We start from the raw sequence: 17,350 nt of genomic DNA, 5'->3' as shown, positions 1-17,350 counted from the left end.
CATCTGGCACTTCTGGCAAATGCCAGGAGGGACAATGGTCTGGTCCCTCATAGAGAGAATCGGGAAGGCCGTGCACTGCACAGCTTCCAGCTCTCTAACTGTCTCCTCTCACTGCCCAAAATGTTAGTCTCTTTAAAATATGGGGGCATGCCATGAGTCCATGCCCCCCGACTCACAGCATGCCTCCATGAGCCATTCCCACACTCCCTGCGACGTGTGCACGCCTCTGTGTCATGCGCACATGTGCCTTTAGCAAGAGTGCACAAATGCCGTGGCTGAAAACGACCCCCAGTCCATCCCTGATTGATCTTATCACTTGTGTGAAAAAGACTGACCCTTAAAATATAGGGAATGAAGTAGATAAGTCAATAAATAAAGGCTGTAATAGAGTACAGTGAGAAAAAGCATTGTTACAATGAAAATATTATCTTACCACTTTGCAAAGAAGTTTCACTACACCGCCAAGGTTAAGGCCCCCCTAGAACATATGCAGAAGACAAAACATTCAGCATAAAGCAAAAACTCTAAACAAAGTGTAAAGGTTTTTTTAAAAAACACAGCATAAAGGAACTACTGCGCATTTATTTTCATTAACTGTTGTATATTTCCTATACTACAAAATGCAGGTTAAGTAAAATCTGCATAGACATGCTTCTTTTTACATAAACCCTTATTAGAACTGGAGATACATTTATCCATAGTGATCTAATACATTTCCCCAATGTTTCTATTTGCATTTACTATAAAAAGAGCCTCTTATTTTAATAGTATGAGTGGTTTAGGAGAATGTCTTATGTTTTGGTTATATATGCAATGAATGTCATAGTTATTTTATCACTTAGAAAGTTTACGTGTTATTTATTTATTAACAGTTTCTTATATAGCGCAGCATATTCCGTTGCACTTTACAATTAGAACAACAGTAATAGAACAAAACTGGGTAAAAACAGACAGACATAGAGGTAGGAAGGCCCCGCTCGCAAGCTTACAATCTATAGGGAAATAGGCATAGATACACAAGGATAGATGCTATCTATAGCATAATGGTCCACCAGATTGCTAGGTTCTTAATGGGTTGTATGATGATACCCCGCAATGTTGGCCAAGTGTCAGGAGGGTGTGAGAGTAAAGAAAGACAAAATATGTGTTGTTATGTATACTGTACAGAGAGGATGTAATTAGATAGGGAAGAACTGAAGGCTATGTCGGTGGGTCTGGAATTTGTTAGGCTTGTCTGAAGAGGTGAGTTTTCAGGGAACGTTTAAAGGTTTGGAGACTAGAGGCAAGTCTTATTGTGCATGGGAGGGCATTCCACAGAGTGGGTGAAACCCGGATAAAGTCCTGTAATTTTGAGTGTGAATAAGTAATGAGTGTGGATGAGAGACGTTGATCTTGTGCAGAGCAGAGAGGTCGGGAACGGAGAGGATTGTATAAGATTGTTAGATCTAGTGCACTTATTGCCATCAGGGGAAGGTTGAGCAATAATATGACTAATATCCATAGTTACTAGGAATGCCTAGGTCAGGTTCTAGATTGCTGAATGCTCTGTAGTGCTCACACTGGTACCATGGACTGTAAGTCCATCTTGGAGTATAGAGCTGGTGTTTATTGGGCTGATTTCAAGTTAAGGGCAAATCCAGCTACTGGGTGCAAAATGTGTCAATGGAACAAAAACATTTTGAATAGAAGGAGGGAAAATATAAATTGCACTGATTCAGAAGGATGAAGGATTATGAAGGATGTTATGAAGTATGGAGGGCAGTCTAATCCTACTGTAAAGTACAGTGTAATAACAAAGCCATGTCTAATATGTGTGTGTATACAGTATGTGCTCTGTATGAAAAAAAACAACATTATTTTTCTATGCAATGACACAGATATGTCTGAATCAGTGTAAATTAAATTTAAAACCAGTGAAATGATTTCAGCATTATGACAGCAGTGGCATTACTAGGGGGGTGCAGAGGTATCTCCAGCCAAGGGATGACACCAAGTGCTGGCTCCCCCTCAGTGACAGGAGCCGGATGCTGCACTGTAACATTACATGCAGCACCCGGCTCCTCCATGACTTAAAGGCAGGTAAGCAATGTAGCATAAGCATATCTCCCAACTGTCCCGATTTTGGTAGGACATTCCCGATTTTCCCTGTCTGTCCCGCTGTCACACCAGCGAGTCACAGTGTCCCATAGTGGGGGGTTCAGTTGGGATATCCCACATGTCACTCGCTGCTCTGAGCAGAGCAGCAGTTAATAGATGCTGTGCGCATGGACACAGCGTCTATTCCCCAGCAGGGAGAGACAGGTGGAATGGCCAGCAGCTCACTGAGTACTTTTCATATCCCCATACTGATGGAAACAGGGGAGTGGCTTGTATTCCTGGTTCTTGCCATGAGGAAACACCCGCTACCCATGAGGCCACACCCACTAATTTTAGCCGCACGCCTTTGGCACTCGAGGATGTCTCTCTCTGCTATTTAGACAATTTGGGAGGTATGGCAGAGGGAGAGGAATCAGTAGCAGTAAGAAAGAAGTAATAATGCCACTGTATAGGTGGTTAGTACGGCCTCATCTAGAATACAGTGTTCAGTTCTGGAGGCCATATCTCCAGAAGGATAAAACACATTAGATACAGTACAAAGAAGGGCAACTAATATGGTGCAGGGTCTACATCACAAAACTTACAAATGAAGAGAAGCAATAGGACACGAGGACATGCACTGAGACTGGAGGGGGGGAGGTTCAGGGGAAATTTGCGGAAAAATTATTTCACAGAAAGGGTAGTGGACAAGTGGAATAGCCTCCCATCAGAGGTGGTAGAGGCTAAGACAGTAGAGCAATTTAAACATGCATGGGATAGACATAAGGATATCCTTACAAAGAAATAAGGATCAAATAAGGTTAGTGATAAAAAAAAAAAAAAAAAAATAAGGGGCAGACTAGATGGGCCAAGTGGTTCTTATCTGCCGACAAATTCTATGTTTCTATGTTACCTGGAAAGACTAAAAGATCTTAATGTGTATAGGTTGGAGCAGAGAAGAGAAAGAGAGGACATGATCGAAACTTTCAAATATATCAAGGGTTTTTACAAGGTACAGGAGGAAGAAATTCTTCAAAGGAAAAGAAGTAATAGAACATGAGGACATGCCGGGGAAATGTAAGGAAAACTTACTTCACAGAAAAAGTAGTGGACCAGTGGAATAGCCGCCCATCAGAGGTGGTATAGGCTAATACAGTAGAGCAATTTAAACATGCATGGGATAGTCATAAGGATATATTTACAAAGATATAATGATCAAATAGGATTTGAGTTAACAATATGGTTAAAAAAGGGACAGACTAGATGGCCGAATGGTTCTTACAGTATCTTAACACAATAGAGATATGATAGTTAAAATCTGATTGGTTGCTATGGGCAATACCTCCACTTTCATGTTTAGAAGCTTTAGGAAATCCACCCCCTAAATAAGGAATTGGGAGCAGGTTGTGACTGGAGATTTTATGTAAGTAGTACACACCTGCAGCCAGACATGCAGAGACATTATCACAGATAATAGTGGGAGACAATATATCAATCTAGGTAGACCATGTTAAGGAAATGCATTTAGTGATAAAGTAGCAGCACAACAGCATTACAGTTATTCAGGACTATAGGTTAGGGCTAGAAACAAAGCTGCTTCCTGAATAAACATTTTTTATTTGTACCTCACATATAAAGTAAAAATTCTTGGTATGAGTTGGGAATTTGCCTTTTGCAGAAACACTTGGCTATGAAGATAAAACTTCCATTTCAAGACAGGACAAGCTACCTTAGGCTTTAGACATCTGGACTTTTCTGGAAGCTACAAGGAAACTTTGATGTATGTTTCTAGTGCAGAGCTAATGTCTCCAAAAGTGATGGGACAGTGCTTTCCATACAAAGTGAAAGGATTTGTCTGTCACAACTAATAAGTGGTGTTTTAATCAAACCTGTGTACTAACCCTAAACTCATTTATTATACAGTATGTCACAATAATGCTATGATTCAAATACTACATGACAGCAACATGATTGTGACAGTTTGCAAATAAATTCAATGTACAGTATAATATCTATATTTACAAGATGGAGAAAAACAATTAAAACAGTAAATATACTGTAACTTACCAATAAATTATTTACTGCTGATGTTAGTTTGTCCACATCCTCAATGTTACTAGAGAGTACGTCTTCCTAGAATCACATTGAAAAATGTATAGATTAATTTATTGAATAAGTCCTAAATGAATTTATCTGAGAATATACTATGAATTATATAAGTTTTACTATTTATTTTTGATACCCCCTTTGCCAAATAACACTTCATGGCTTACTTAGTCATCATAATAATAGATAGCTTTAATTATTATAGCAATGTGTGTATTCAGATTGTTTTATCCAGTACAAACTAAGTAAAAATATTCTCTTTGAGCTTAAATATCAGAATCAGCACATCGACCTCACAATTCACCATTTATCACCAGTCATTGGATTACACCATTACTGTAAAATAAACACGGTTCATCTACAGGGCCAGATTAACAATGTGGCGGATAGAGCTACAGCTCCAGGCCTCCACATAAAAATAGGTCCATCATTATGGCAGCATGATGATCACTAGCCACCAGCTGGCCACATAGTCAGCCATAAATCATAACTATTAAGATTGCATTTATATTTTATGCAATTTTCTATATTTTTACATATTTAGCAAGACATTACAGCTGATAGTGTAGACTGTAGAGGGTGTACACGCCCACATAGCTCTGGCCACACCCACACAGCACTAATCACACCTCCCCAGTTTCTCACATTAGGCCCTTGAATATTTTCAGCCCCAGGCCCATGTGGCCCTTAATCCGGCCCTGTTCATCTGCATGAGCTGGAAAAATAAAGTCTTTTTAAAAGGATAAAGCTTTTCAGATAACTACAGATTACAGTAGGAGCACCTTCTCCAAGTGGTACATTCTGTAACCCCTGAGTATTACTGAAATATCTCTGTGTATCTGTATAAAGCAGTAACATTTTATATGTTACCCAGGAATCAGAAAATGCACTATCCGCTATATTACCTCATCCTTGTAGCTGCATAAATACCAATCACTATGTCAGAGTATACTGAGTATTATATACATCTTCTCTTTAGTATTTTTAAACAACACATAAAAAAATGACTGAAATGATGTCAAATTCATGGCTCATGTACTGGTAGTAGCAGAATGTTTAGCATGATAAACACTGACATAGTGGAAAAATCATTTTAATTTTATGAAGTATTGGATGCTTTTATAATGCATGTAAATGTGTTTATACATTGGGTCTTATTCAGGTTTGTTAGTAAACCAAAAAAGCACACTAACGGGCAAAACCATGTTGCACTGCAGGTGGGGCAGATGTAACATGTGCACAGAGTGTTAAATTTGGGTTGGATATTAGAAATGAAATCTTAATTGCAGTGTAAAATAAAGCAGTCAGTATTTACCCTGCAAAGAAAGAATATAACCCACCCAAATCTAAATTTCTCTGCACATGTTACATCTACCCCACCTGCAGTGAAGCATGGTTCTGTCCATTTGCCAGCTTTTTTGGTTTGCTAACAAACCTGAATAATCCCCATAGTAATTACATTATCAATAAAAGCATTGAAATAAAACCTGTACATTATGTTTTGTCAGATTACATGAAATGTGGCTATATCAGTCAGAGTTGTGCCATAAAACTAAACGCACTCATTTGATTTACTTTAAACTATTTTGCTGGTGACTGATCACTACAATGTACAAGCTACAGTAATTAGGTGAGAAACTGCTTCCGCCTGATGTGTCTCTAGCTGTGAGTAGATCATTACAGTCCTATTTAGTACATCCTGCATTATTATTGTGACGTGGATGTGCTAATATCCCCTACACTCTCAAAGCATAAATTAGGGTGAGCATATTATACCTTTTATCTGGGACGCTCATGGATTACACAGGTTCTGTAGTTGGGTGACTTCAAGCCTACATTTCCGCTGGTTTTAATCAACCACAGATCCTCTGTAATCCGTAGGCGTCCCAGTTAAAAGGGATAATACGGTCACCCTACATAAATAAATAATTTCACTGAAATTTACTAACATTCTCTAGATAAGATAAGAGATATGAACCTTCCAGGCAAAAAGCTGGAAGCAAAGGGATGGCTTATGCTATCATTACTCTGCTTCTGGGGTCGGACGTGGCAAGTCTAATGTGCATACACAGCCGCCAGGCTGCTCATGTGTCAGTGGGGAGAGCAACTACTGCTCAGGCTACTATGGGCTAATGCCACCTGCATATATTGTTATCTACTGGGATCAAACCTTGTAATTCTTCTTGCAATATATCAAGTCCCATAGAAACTATGGTACTGTTTGTATCAGTGAAAATAGTGGAACAGCAAACCTCCCAAATGTCCTGATTTTCACAGGACAGTCCCTTTTTTGAGACAGTACCTGCTGTGTCCCACACCCACCCGATACACATTAAGGGGGTGCTAGAAATTTGCATATACTGTCTATCCAGAAAATATTTTTTTGTAATAAAGATACTCCTCAAATATAGCAATAAATCCAATTATAAGGTGTAATTTTGTACTTTGTGAAAAAAATGCTGCACTGCAGGGTGGGGGCATATATAATGTGCAGAAAGAAACACTGTAGTGTAGGAACAGAATTATCCAGTATATAGGTGCTATATGCTAAAGCTGGCAGCATTTATCCTGCATGCAACCAAACAAGAAAAACCCTTTACACCCCTTCCAATGTTTTGTTAGGGTTCAAACTTATAAACTTTAGCTGCATTTGTTTCAAACTCTGCATGAGGCCCTCAGTACCATGGTGCAACACATTCTACTACATCTGTAAACATGAAAACTTTCTGTGTGTATATTGCTGCTCTTCTAATATTAGTCCAAGGCAAACTGAAAAATGCATTATATATAAATCGCATAAATAGTCCTACACACTAGCATAACTTTTCTAAATAGAACTAGAATTTCCATATTTGAACATTAGAGGGTTTTTTTTTAATTCAGTTGATCTCCATTTTAAAATAACATAACATTTTACAAATGACTAAATAAGAGGTGGGAAGCTGGTGATGAATAACAGCATAATATGTCATTTATAAAGAATACATCTCAGGGGCAAGTGCAGGATCTTAGGTGGTGGGGGATTTCCTGTGTAAAATGTTTAGTAGAACAGGTGAACAATTTGACTATATAGTTCATAGTGTGCATATAGCGTCTGATTCTGATTTGGTAGCAAGGCAGAAAAAGCATGTAAGTTTGTATCTGGAACAAACCATTATGCTATTCAAATATACATTTATATTTTTTCTGTGCAGGGTAAATAATACTGGCTGCTTTTGCATGTAGCCCACAAATGTTAAACAGCTTTATTTTTACACTGCAATTTAGATTTCAGTTTGGACATACCCCACCCAAATCTAAATCTCTTTAAGTCGGAACATGCTACATCTGCCCCACCTGCAGTGCAACATGGTTTTGCCAAGTTTGCTTTTTTTTGGCTTCAACATCTGAATAACCCCCATAATGTACATATAATGTGTCGTGTGTGAGAGTGGGAGGGAGAGTGAGTGAGAGAGAGAGAGAGAGAGAGAGACAGAGACAGAGACAGAGAGACAGATTAGCATAGTGTACAAAATATATTTGGACAATATTTAGTGACCAAACCAGCCATAGGTTTTCAAACCCTTCTGCTAAACACACCAGGGAGCTGTATACATGTAATTTTTGTATGTACAGTACACTTACCAATTTCAGTCCTGTACCCAAAAGAATATTAACATCACAACCAACACATGCCTGTGAATTGACCAGAAATGATAAGTAAAATATACTTTTACAATAAATATCATTACATATTTTATTACTTTACATCTGTCTTCTGAAAATTCTGCTCAATAATGTAATATTAAGTACAGTAAGTCAGTAATATATGCAGCATCCCAGAACCATTCTTCTCCATTATTTCAGTATAAATATGTAGCTGTACAGCATTCTTTTAAAATAATTGTCTTTGTTTATACACAAAATAGAAGACACTTTTAAAATATGGAAATAAAAGAAAGGCATGTGCGAACCAATTATACAAAATGACCACTCTTGACTTGACCTCACTTTTCATCAATATTATATTCTCATTGTTATATTAAATTCACAAATATAATTGACACAAATTATGAGGACCAGCAGTGGGTACTGCTTGTCTATCGATGTCTAAACTATATTGCTGCATTATATCAAAGCAGCCATCAATGTTTGGCTACTACGGTTATTCAGACCACAGCATATACACGCCACCACCAGTCTTCCATCACAATATGTGTACCTCTCCTAATAATGGTAAAATCCTCAACCACAAACCATCAATGGTTGCTACTGTAACTATTGATGATAGATGGGGATCCCTAAGTGATTCTCATTCTATAACTTGTGGACAAAAATTGGTACCAATACTACATATCTGTCATAACAATGTTTCCTTAACCACTAATCTGAACTTATTAACCATAGTCTCTCTTCATATACTATGTAAAATGTTTGTTCAGCAATCCCTTTGCAAGATGCAACTGCAACATTGTTATGATCCTAAAAGACACTTAGAAGAAAACAGATTGTTCAGAATCTAAGGAAGATTTGTAACATATTTGTATATTAGAACCTTAATAGGTGTTTTAAATTATCTTTCAAATAACAAAAAATGTAAAATGAATTCTTCTATTGATCTTCTCATCCCCACTGAAGTATTTACAATGGGTGCAATACTCACCTCTCCGGAGTTCACCGCTGGCTGCAGCATCTCTAAGTAAATATCCGGTAAATGGGGTGGTGACATTTGTTCTGGAGATTTGCACATGTACAGTAAGGAGATCTCTGGGAAAATGGCCACCACACCATATTCCTGGAGATCTGCACATGCGCACTAGACTCTGGGACAGCGCTAGGATCCCCTGGTGACCCTAGTGCCCAGTGTCTACAGCCCTGCCAACACAACTTACTGAATCTATCCACTCTTACAGTAGCAGGTAAGGACGCATTAAGAGAGAAGGGGTCTGTGTGCAGTCTCCATCTGGACACCATACTCTCTAACCAGCAGCACCCTTGTGAGGACTAGTAGACTCTTCCTATTGTGCATGCACAAAACACCACAAAAATTGCCATTGTGCCATTTTCCCTATGATTTGTGCAGCTCTGACACTGACTGTGGGACTCCAGAAAATTGGGTATAAAATAAATGGGTGCAAAGTGTGCAGTGTGGGCCCCACGTGGACACATGAGCCCATGAACACTTTATACCCTGCACCCATTATAGATATGCCACTAGTAGCAGGAATATAATCAGTCCCTATCAGTCTCAGATGCCATAAGTATCCTCCATTAGACTAGTCCACAAAATGCTAAAGCACACTGGGACTTAGGGCCTAATTCAGACAGGATCTCTGTTGTGCAAATTCGCAAGGCGGCCAATTACCGATCAACTGTGCATGTGTATGCATCGTAATGCACATATGCGAAGCCAAACTGTGAAAGAATTCGGCATCTTTTTTGATTGCTAGGCATTCACAGGTTTTATTGACAGGAAGTGGATGTTTGGGGACGGTAACTTGCCGTTTTCTGGTAGTGTCAGGAAGAACGCAGGCATGGCCAAGCATTTTCAGGGAGGGTGTGTGACATCAGCTCCTGCCCCGATCAGCCTGTTTCTTTCACACTGTAGGAGTAGGTCCTGGGATACACACAGACTGGATTTGCAGCTGACCGGCGTATGCAATGTTTTTCGCCCGGCATACGCAGACTTGCATGGGGCGGATTTTCACTCTGTCTGGGTGGTGACTGATTGCAAACCTCTGCAAATTTGCAGAGGAGCGATCAGGTCTGAATTAGGACCTTCAGCAGGTCATACACCTGAAGCTTTATTGTCCAATCTGGCTGGTTAGAATGAAAATCTGGTAATGGATGAGAGCAAATGACAATTGACCATTTGTTCCCAAACACTGGAAAACAGACAAAAATGGTAAATTAGACAAATTGGTTAAATCCAGTTGATTTAACCAAACTGTCTGAAGGACCATTTTTGTCAGTTTTACATAATTTAGGAGCAAATTTTCAATTGTCATTTGCATCTATACATTACCAGATTTTTATTCCAACCAGCCAGATCGCACAATAAAGCTTTAGGTGTATGGCCAGCTTTAGAGTCTTACACAAAATATTTCTGTGATTTTCCAAAAAATGTGTTTTAAATGCCTGATTGTTCTGCCGGCATAATATTTAGGACAATCACAATGTTGCAAATAGATCACAAATTCAGAGTCAACACTTTTTTAAACTTACTATTACCTAGCTGATCACTCCTACATAGGAAGTCACACAAGCAGTTCTGCTCAAAATGTGATCACATTACACATATTTTTTCAATTTTTAAAGAAACCAAGGGGCCTTTATGGAAGCTAGATTTCCACATAACATGCATCCTATTCACATAACTGATGTGATAAAAGTACAATGCATACACAGGCAGGGGTGCCAAGAGGTAGGGGTGTGTACTAATTACCCGGGCTCCAGGTCTGATGGAGGGGCCCACTGGGGGCCCAGGTCCCCATCCCTTACCTGGAAAAAGCAGCTGCAGATCTTCTCCTCAGCCCATCACATGCTGCAGTGTGGGCAGGGAGGTGCTCAAAATACACATTTTTCTGTATTCTTTTTTTATGGGTGCATGGCTTTGCCGCCTTTGATTAGGCTATATATATATATATATATATATATATATAACAATAAAAAACCTAAGTGCCAGGGACACTATAAGCAACTTTGTGTGCAGCTGTGATGTAAATAAGATGCTAATTTCAAGAAACAATGTGAACGTCTGGTATTTGCATGGTGGAGATTGTTAGTGGTGCCAAATGACCCAAAAGGGATTTGTAATTAAGGATACATTTATACATATGGAATGAACCTACTCTAATCATACACTTAGCATTGTCATTATCCAGCTGCACATCCGTTGTGAGATTTGCAGTTCGCCCATGGTAAAATGCCACAACTGTGAATGTTCTACTGTCCCATATGGCCTGAAACTTCATAGTCACTTTTTTCCTTCCACTATATTGCACGGGTTATTACAGCCAAAATGTTATGCACACAAAATGTATATATGCTGAATGGAACTCCTCTACTTTGTATATATATATATATATATATATATATATATCTATCTTACCCACTGAGCTATATAACATGTTGTACAGCTTAGTGGGGCAGTTTGAAATACCACATTGCTCACAGGAAACCATGTGGTCTCACAATAATTATATCATTGAGTACTGTCCTGAGTGTTTGGAGCCTCACACATTATTTATCTGCAGCGTATGTTCTGCACCTATCAGTGACTGACCTGTCAGCTGCTGTCAGATGTACAGTAGATTACCCTGAAGCCGTACTTCTAACATTGTCACTGGGCAAATTGGGTAAATATTTTTGTTGAAAATTGCTGTTTCTCAATGGGGAATATCTAGAGCATGATGAAGTGATTAAATGCCTCCACAGTAAGACTCCTTCATGAAAAAATCCATTGTATTACCACATGTACCAATCATATTATTATTCATGTTAATAAATGTATGTAGAAACATTTACTTACAAGTTCAGCTTTCAGCGCAAAATACAATTTTTTAAATTCTTGGAAATTGAAAGCTTGACCCTGTAAAAAATATGAATAATACGTAAGTAAAAAAATGCTAGTAGGACTTTATGTTTATTGCATTAATATGCAAAGGGGTATGTATACACATACTGTGTGTGTATATACACACATACAGTACACACATTTAATTGTAATAGAAACTGCAAATATCTTAAAGCACCAGTGTGAATGGTCCTTGATAAAGATTCATTTTGTTTCTATTTCAAGTTACAGGGATAGGTATAGAGAATTTCATTCACTTTCATTCCATTCTATAATTTTGGCTAATGGCATATTTTGTGTTTTGTGATCAAGTCTGTTTCACCCTGCTTTTCTAGTCATGGATAATTTGCATCCATAAAAAAAAAAAAAAAAATTATACACACACACACACACACACACACACACACACACACACACACACACACACACACACACACACATATATAAAATACTGTGCTGACAAAGTCAAAACTAATTGCACCTAGTTGCACCTAAATAGTAAACTATGGCTATAGAGCAGTGGTTCTCTTACTTAGTTCCTATAGGTGCCCTAACTGTCCAGATTATACAGCAATCCATGCTTGTTCCCAGATGGTATACTCAGACTGACTGGGGTATAAATAAAACATCACTGCTTAAGCATCTTTAAAATCTGGACTGTAAGTGTACCCTGAGGACTAATTTTGAGAATCACAGATCTAAAGCAATAAAGTGCTTGTTAATTACAAGTTTAAACTTGTCATTATGGAAATTCCTTATTTTCACTCTTCCTATTCTGTTTAAAAAAAGAGGTTTGGTCTCATCCAAAAATAGGTGTCTTAATTTTCCAATGGGGCACACTGGCAGGAATACAAGTGCTTCATGGTTGTGAATTTTGTTTTTGTGTTCATCTGTATTTATCACTGATAATGTAAAACATAGAAATCAGCTTATTTACAGTACCGCATTTTCAGGACATGCACAGAGGAAGCTTTGAAGTGCTGTAACCAGTTTTCCAGTTTTCTATTGAAAAATACAATAAGAAATAAAACATAAGCTAGTATATTATATTTAGAAAAGTTCACGTGACAAAATAAAAGGAAAATAAAGATAGAAAATAAATGAGATGGAAAGGAGGATCTACTGGAAAGCATGAAAAGACATTAATAGTGTGCATGAGATGAATGGGGGCAGATGATAAGTGCAAGAAGGGAGGGAGGGTGAGAAGAGGTAATGAAGACTGACGCAATGTATATATTTCATATAAATACAATACTACTTACTACAAACGTAAGTGACAAGCATGCTGATTTATCCCCAGGTTGCGCTACACACTTTGGATCAGGAACGGAATCAGCACCTAATATGTCATACAGTAATTAAACAGATAATAATATCTACAGAGGGTAAAAGACAAACATTAAAAAAATATATCAATAATAAACTTGCAGTTACAGATGATGTTTTATTCCTATTACATACTCACCTGTCCTCTGAGAGAGGGTTACACCAACCAGCATAAACACTGTGATGAGCATCATGTTGAATACCTGAGATCAGCACACAGTGTATATGGCAGCCAGTAAAAGGCTTCTGCTTTTATACTATTAAAAGTCTCTGACTTCAAAAACATGAGCATGTCATCATCTGCTGGAATGTGTCCAACCAATGGTGTACGTAATGTACAGAAATACTGTTCTAAATCTTGCTGGCAGTAACTAAACATTCCTTGTGTGCCAATATTTCTCCATTCAGGGATAAATGTAAACATCAATAAGGTAAAGATAATTCCTTACATACACATTACACATACATGTGTCACTTGTTGAACCACAAGTGCCAGCATGCCTGGACATCAAGTACACATTGTCTAAATATTTAAGTAATTTATTAACTAAAAACACCCAACACAGCCATTTTTTTCTCATTTATTACTTACAAAATATCAGTGTATTGAAAGCGCATCATGTTCAGACTTCAAGATCTCCAGCTTGGACTTCCAGCTTTCATGTACTTCCAGGTGAGTGGAGCCATTCATTTACTTGTAAATACTGCCTTTATATACATTTAATGGAGCCAGAGCATCATTGGTGACAGTATGATTAGAGCTACAGAGCTAGCACATGGTGAATGGGAACTCTCACCCGTGCACTGGATACACAGATATCACATGCAGCGTCAGGGAGAGGCTGGCTCATGCTGGCTGGTGTGAGAGCTGGTGGTCATTGAGCAGCCATCTTAGAGGAGAGATGGTGGCTGGAGGCTGTAAGCAAGAGAAGTGGTTTTACCAGAGACAGCGCCGTTCTCCGTAACTGAAGATAGCCGCATCAACAGTCATAGTAGGGAAACAAGAAAGGATAACAGCTGCTACTGACGCACAGATGGTCATCCCTTGAATCACTGGAGAGGCCTGTAGAAAATTACCCTGAACAGACCATGTGTTTTAGTTATCCATTATTCCAGATGTCACAATAACCAACCTTGTACACTAGGGTGCAGCAAGATGTGTAATTAATAAATAGGTGCTGGCTGCCATGTACACAAAGAGAGACTTCTACATAGCTTAAAAGATTGGATGCTGCAGACAGAAGCAGCCTAGACACTGATCTACTTGAGTAATAGTTAAGTACAATGTGAATTAGCTGCTTGTTGCTCAAGATAAATAGTTGGTGCACATATAAAACAGCTTATTACTATTAATTGACAGCTGCAGCTCATGGACTAGTGAAATAGGCACAGCTGTATTAAGTGGGTCCATTACAAAAGCTATACCTAATAAAGCAAATGGCTGTCAGTGACCACGTTATGTAAAGGAACAAAGTTATAGACCATCCAGTAAACCTGTAAATGGGCTATTGCCTGTAGATATATAAAGCTCGAGGCTCTCCAGGAATCAGTCAGCAAGATACTAAAATCATCAAAGGCTATATTTGCTACCCAACCGACGGAGAATTGTTACAATGTAAATTTAATGTCTACAGAAGAGAAAATCAGTAAACTGCCTGGATAGACAGAGTCAGCGGTATTCAATATTCTTTAAGCTCTTGGTAACTTTATCCAAATCAGAATTCACACTGTTTCTTAGGAAATAGACTATTTGGAATAAGTCCACTCAGAACTCTTTCTATTTCTTATAGAGGTAATTTGGGCCCCTCTTGTATATGATTATTCTAAATATAATCGTTATTATACATTGCAATAAGTTAATAAGTTAATGTGATAAGTCTGTCAAGAGCATCTAGGTCTGTCTATTCTAAATGATTAATTCTGGGATGCTAATCTAAATTGTTGCTGAGGGTGATAATCATTTAAACATCTTTGCACCAGAGGAAGCTTCACTGAAGTGTCCCAGTGATATAAATTAAATCCTTTGCAGAAGATGGTATAATTTATGACTGAGCGTATTAGAACTGAATTGTATTGTGTTAAATGTTTTAGTGAAAACTTATATATAAAAGAAAAAGCGCTCAAATCTAATGAACATACATTTAGGTACACATGTCAGCAACACAGTGTGCTAATAAATCATTTACCACTTTTAATACTAAAAGTACACAAATATTAAAATCACATAATCAACAGGATAACAGTCACAAGTGGGTATAGGTATATATCAATCACAAATGGGTGCAAAAATTGTGTCCTTTGTGCCCCCTTCTATGGTCTGTTCCTATGGGTTAAATATAAATGTCCTGTGTAGAAGTGGTGCCAGGCCTGGATGAACTCAATTGACTAATGGCATTGTCCAAATATGTGGGTATAGTTACCTGTCCTGAGGTATTTGCCAGGGTGAGATCCAATTAGCGTTGGTCCGAAGGAGTATCAGCAGATTTAAGTGCAATATTTATAGAGTCCGTTCAACCATAAATGTTTGGACCACACACAGATGAAAAGTCCACAGGAATTTTGTCCAAATGAACAGGTAACACAATCTTGCTGCCCACTGACCGGATGGGAGGACATCTAGTGAGGATTTTATGATACTTGCCTAGGTGGGTGTCACACAAGGCAGACTGTGTAAGGGCTCAGAATCACAGAGACAACCTTAATAAAAACACAGATATTTAATAGTATATAAAATCATATAATAAAGTACAACAATGAAAAAAGGTAAAAACAAAATTCATATGAGCTATATGACAGAAGTGTATGATAGCTCTATACATAAACAGATTGCATAAAACTAGGGATTCCCTGGAAGTCCCAAAGGGCTAAGCAATAAGTACATATATTTATTATAGTTACCACTATTGCTGGTATTAGGTGGAGACTATCAGGATAGTTCAGTCAGTCTCTGACACTTTAATCCATATTGTGTAGCCCGTGATGAAGGAGTAAATGTGTGTCCTCCAGCTGCAGTATATAATCACAGTAGCAGGGGGACAATGTTGTACTGTATATGTGGCTCACTGTAGTTGATAAACATTTGAACAAGTTTACCAACAAGAGGGCTGCTCCACATGACCAGCCACAGCAACTTCTCCCATGGGCCTTTGCAGGGCCGCCATCAAGGGCAATTCCTGTGTACACTTGACCGCTGCCTGGCCACTCTGACAGAGAGTGGAGGGCCTGGGCTGTTCAAACATCCCGCTGTTGCTATTCCCGATGGTGTATGCTGCCGGTTGGACTGACCGTGATTGCTGAAGCTGGCAACGGCAGGCCTTGGGCTACTCCCCTCCACCCGCCGCAGATCTCTGCTGGTGGGACTGACCGTGGCTGTTGAAGCTGTCATTGGAGGGCTGCGGGCTACGTCCCTCTGCCTGCTGCCGCCTACCGCAGATCCGCGCCACCCGCCGCCTATCACAAAAGGCAGCTTGCTGTTTGATTAAGTTTGTTGGAGCCGCACGGCACGGCATGATGTCACGCCAGTCAGTAAAGAGAAGAGGAGCCGTAGCTCAGGACAGGAGCAGCAGACACAGACAGAGTAGGAGAGAGGACGCTTAGGAGGACGGATTTGTAAGTATATAATATATGTGTTTGTGACTTTGTGTGATTGTTGTCAGTCTGAGATGGGGGCCCGGGGCTTGCTATATTACAAAGGAAAGGACTGGAGGTGGACACACAGGGCCTCTACGACATACTGGCATACATACTCTATAATCAAATTCATCCACTGATGTCTGATCACAATTTTCTGATCGTTGTTTTCACTTTATAGAAGGTCAAAGGTGCACAACTCATTATAATTTGGTGTCAGAAGCCCTACTGTGGGGACTTAATATGGTGCAAGGGGTATAAGATGGTTTTGCTTTATGTTGATATAGATTTTTTCTTTTAAAGAATATTGTATATATTTATATTTATTTAACTTTTTTGCCTGGGGGAGGGGAGGGGTGTCCCTGCCTATTTTGTCATTCCGGTGCCACACAATTTCTGATGGCAGTCCTGGGCCTTTGCAAAGCTCAGGAGTCATACTTCACTGGTCCGCATCCGGTAGGCTGCACTACAGCCATCAAGTCCAGCTGTGAACAGAAAAGAACCGAAAAAACAGAGATGTCCACTGCTGCTGGTACCTAATATCTTTAGAGAATTAAGTAAGTCAACTGTCAGTCCATAATATGAGTGATGAAGGAGGAGTGTTGCGCTGGTAGAAAGGTACTGGGTGAGGGGTTCTGTACTGGGTGTGGGATGCTG

At 39.0% G+C, this 17,350-nt stretch overlaps 2 long non-coding RNA genes across 2 annotated transcripts; both read right to left on the bottom strand.

Moving 5' to 3' along the window:
* Window positions 1-12,672: 12,672 nt before the first annotated feature.
* Window positions 12,673-13,731, bottom strand: LOC134956799 (uncharacterized). The gene is made up of 3 exons (XR_010186180.1): window positions 13,656-13,731; window positions 13,000-13,076; window positions 12,673-12,739 (listed from the first exon to the last, which is right to left on the bottom strand). It is a non-coding gene; the product is annotated as an uncharacterized LOC134956799 (long non-coding RNA).
* A 58-nt stretch (window positions 13,732-13,789) lies between these two features.
* On the bottom strand, window positions 13,790-16,590 carry LOC134956797 (uncharacterized). Its single transcript, XR_010186179.1, has 3 exons — window positions 15,962-16,590; window positions 15,484-15,760; window positions 13,790-13,979 (listed from the first exon to the last, which is right to left on the bottom strand). It is a non-coding gene; the product is annotated as an uncharacterized LOC134956797 (long non-coding RNA).
* Between the last annotated feature and the right edge of the window lie 760 nt (window positions 16,591-17,350).

This window comes from Pseudophryne corroboree, chromosome 9, assembly GCF_028390025.1.
Source record: "Pseudophryne corroboree isolate aPseCor3 chromosome 9, aPseCor3.hap2, whole genome shotgun sequence".
In the NCBI taxonomy this organism is placed as follows: Eukaryota; Metazoa; Chordata; class Amphibia; order Anura; family Myobatrachidae; genus Pseudophryne; species Pseudophryne corroboree.
Note: the sequence above shows the minus strand (reverse complement) of the source record. Positions and strands in the feature narration are given on the sequence as shown.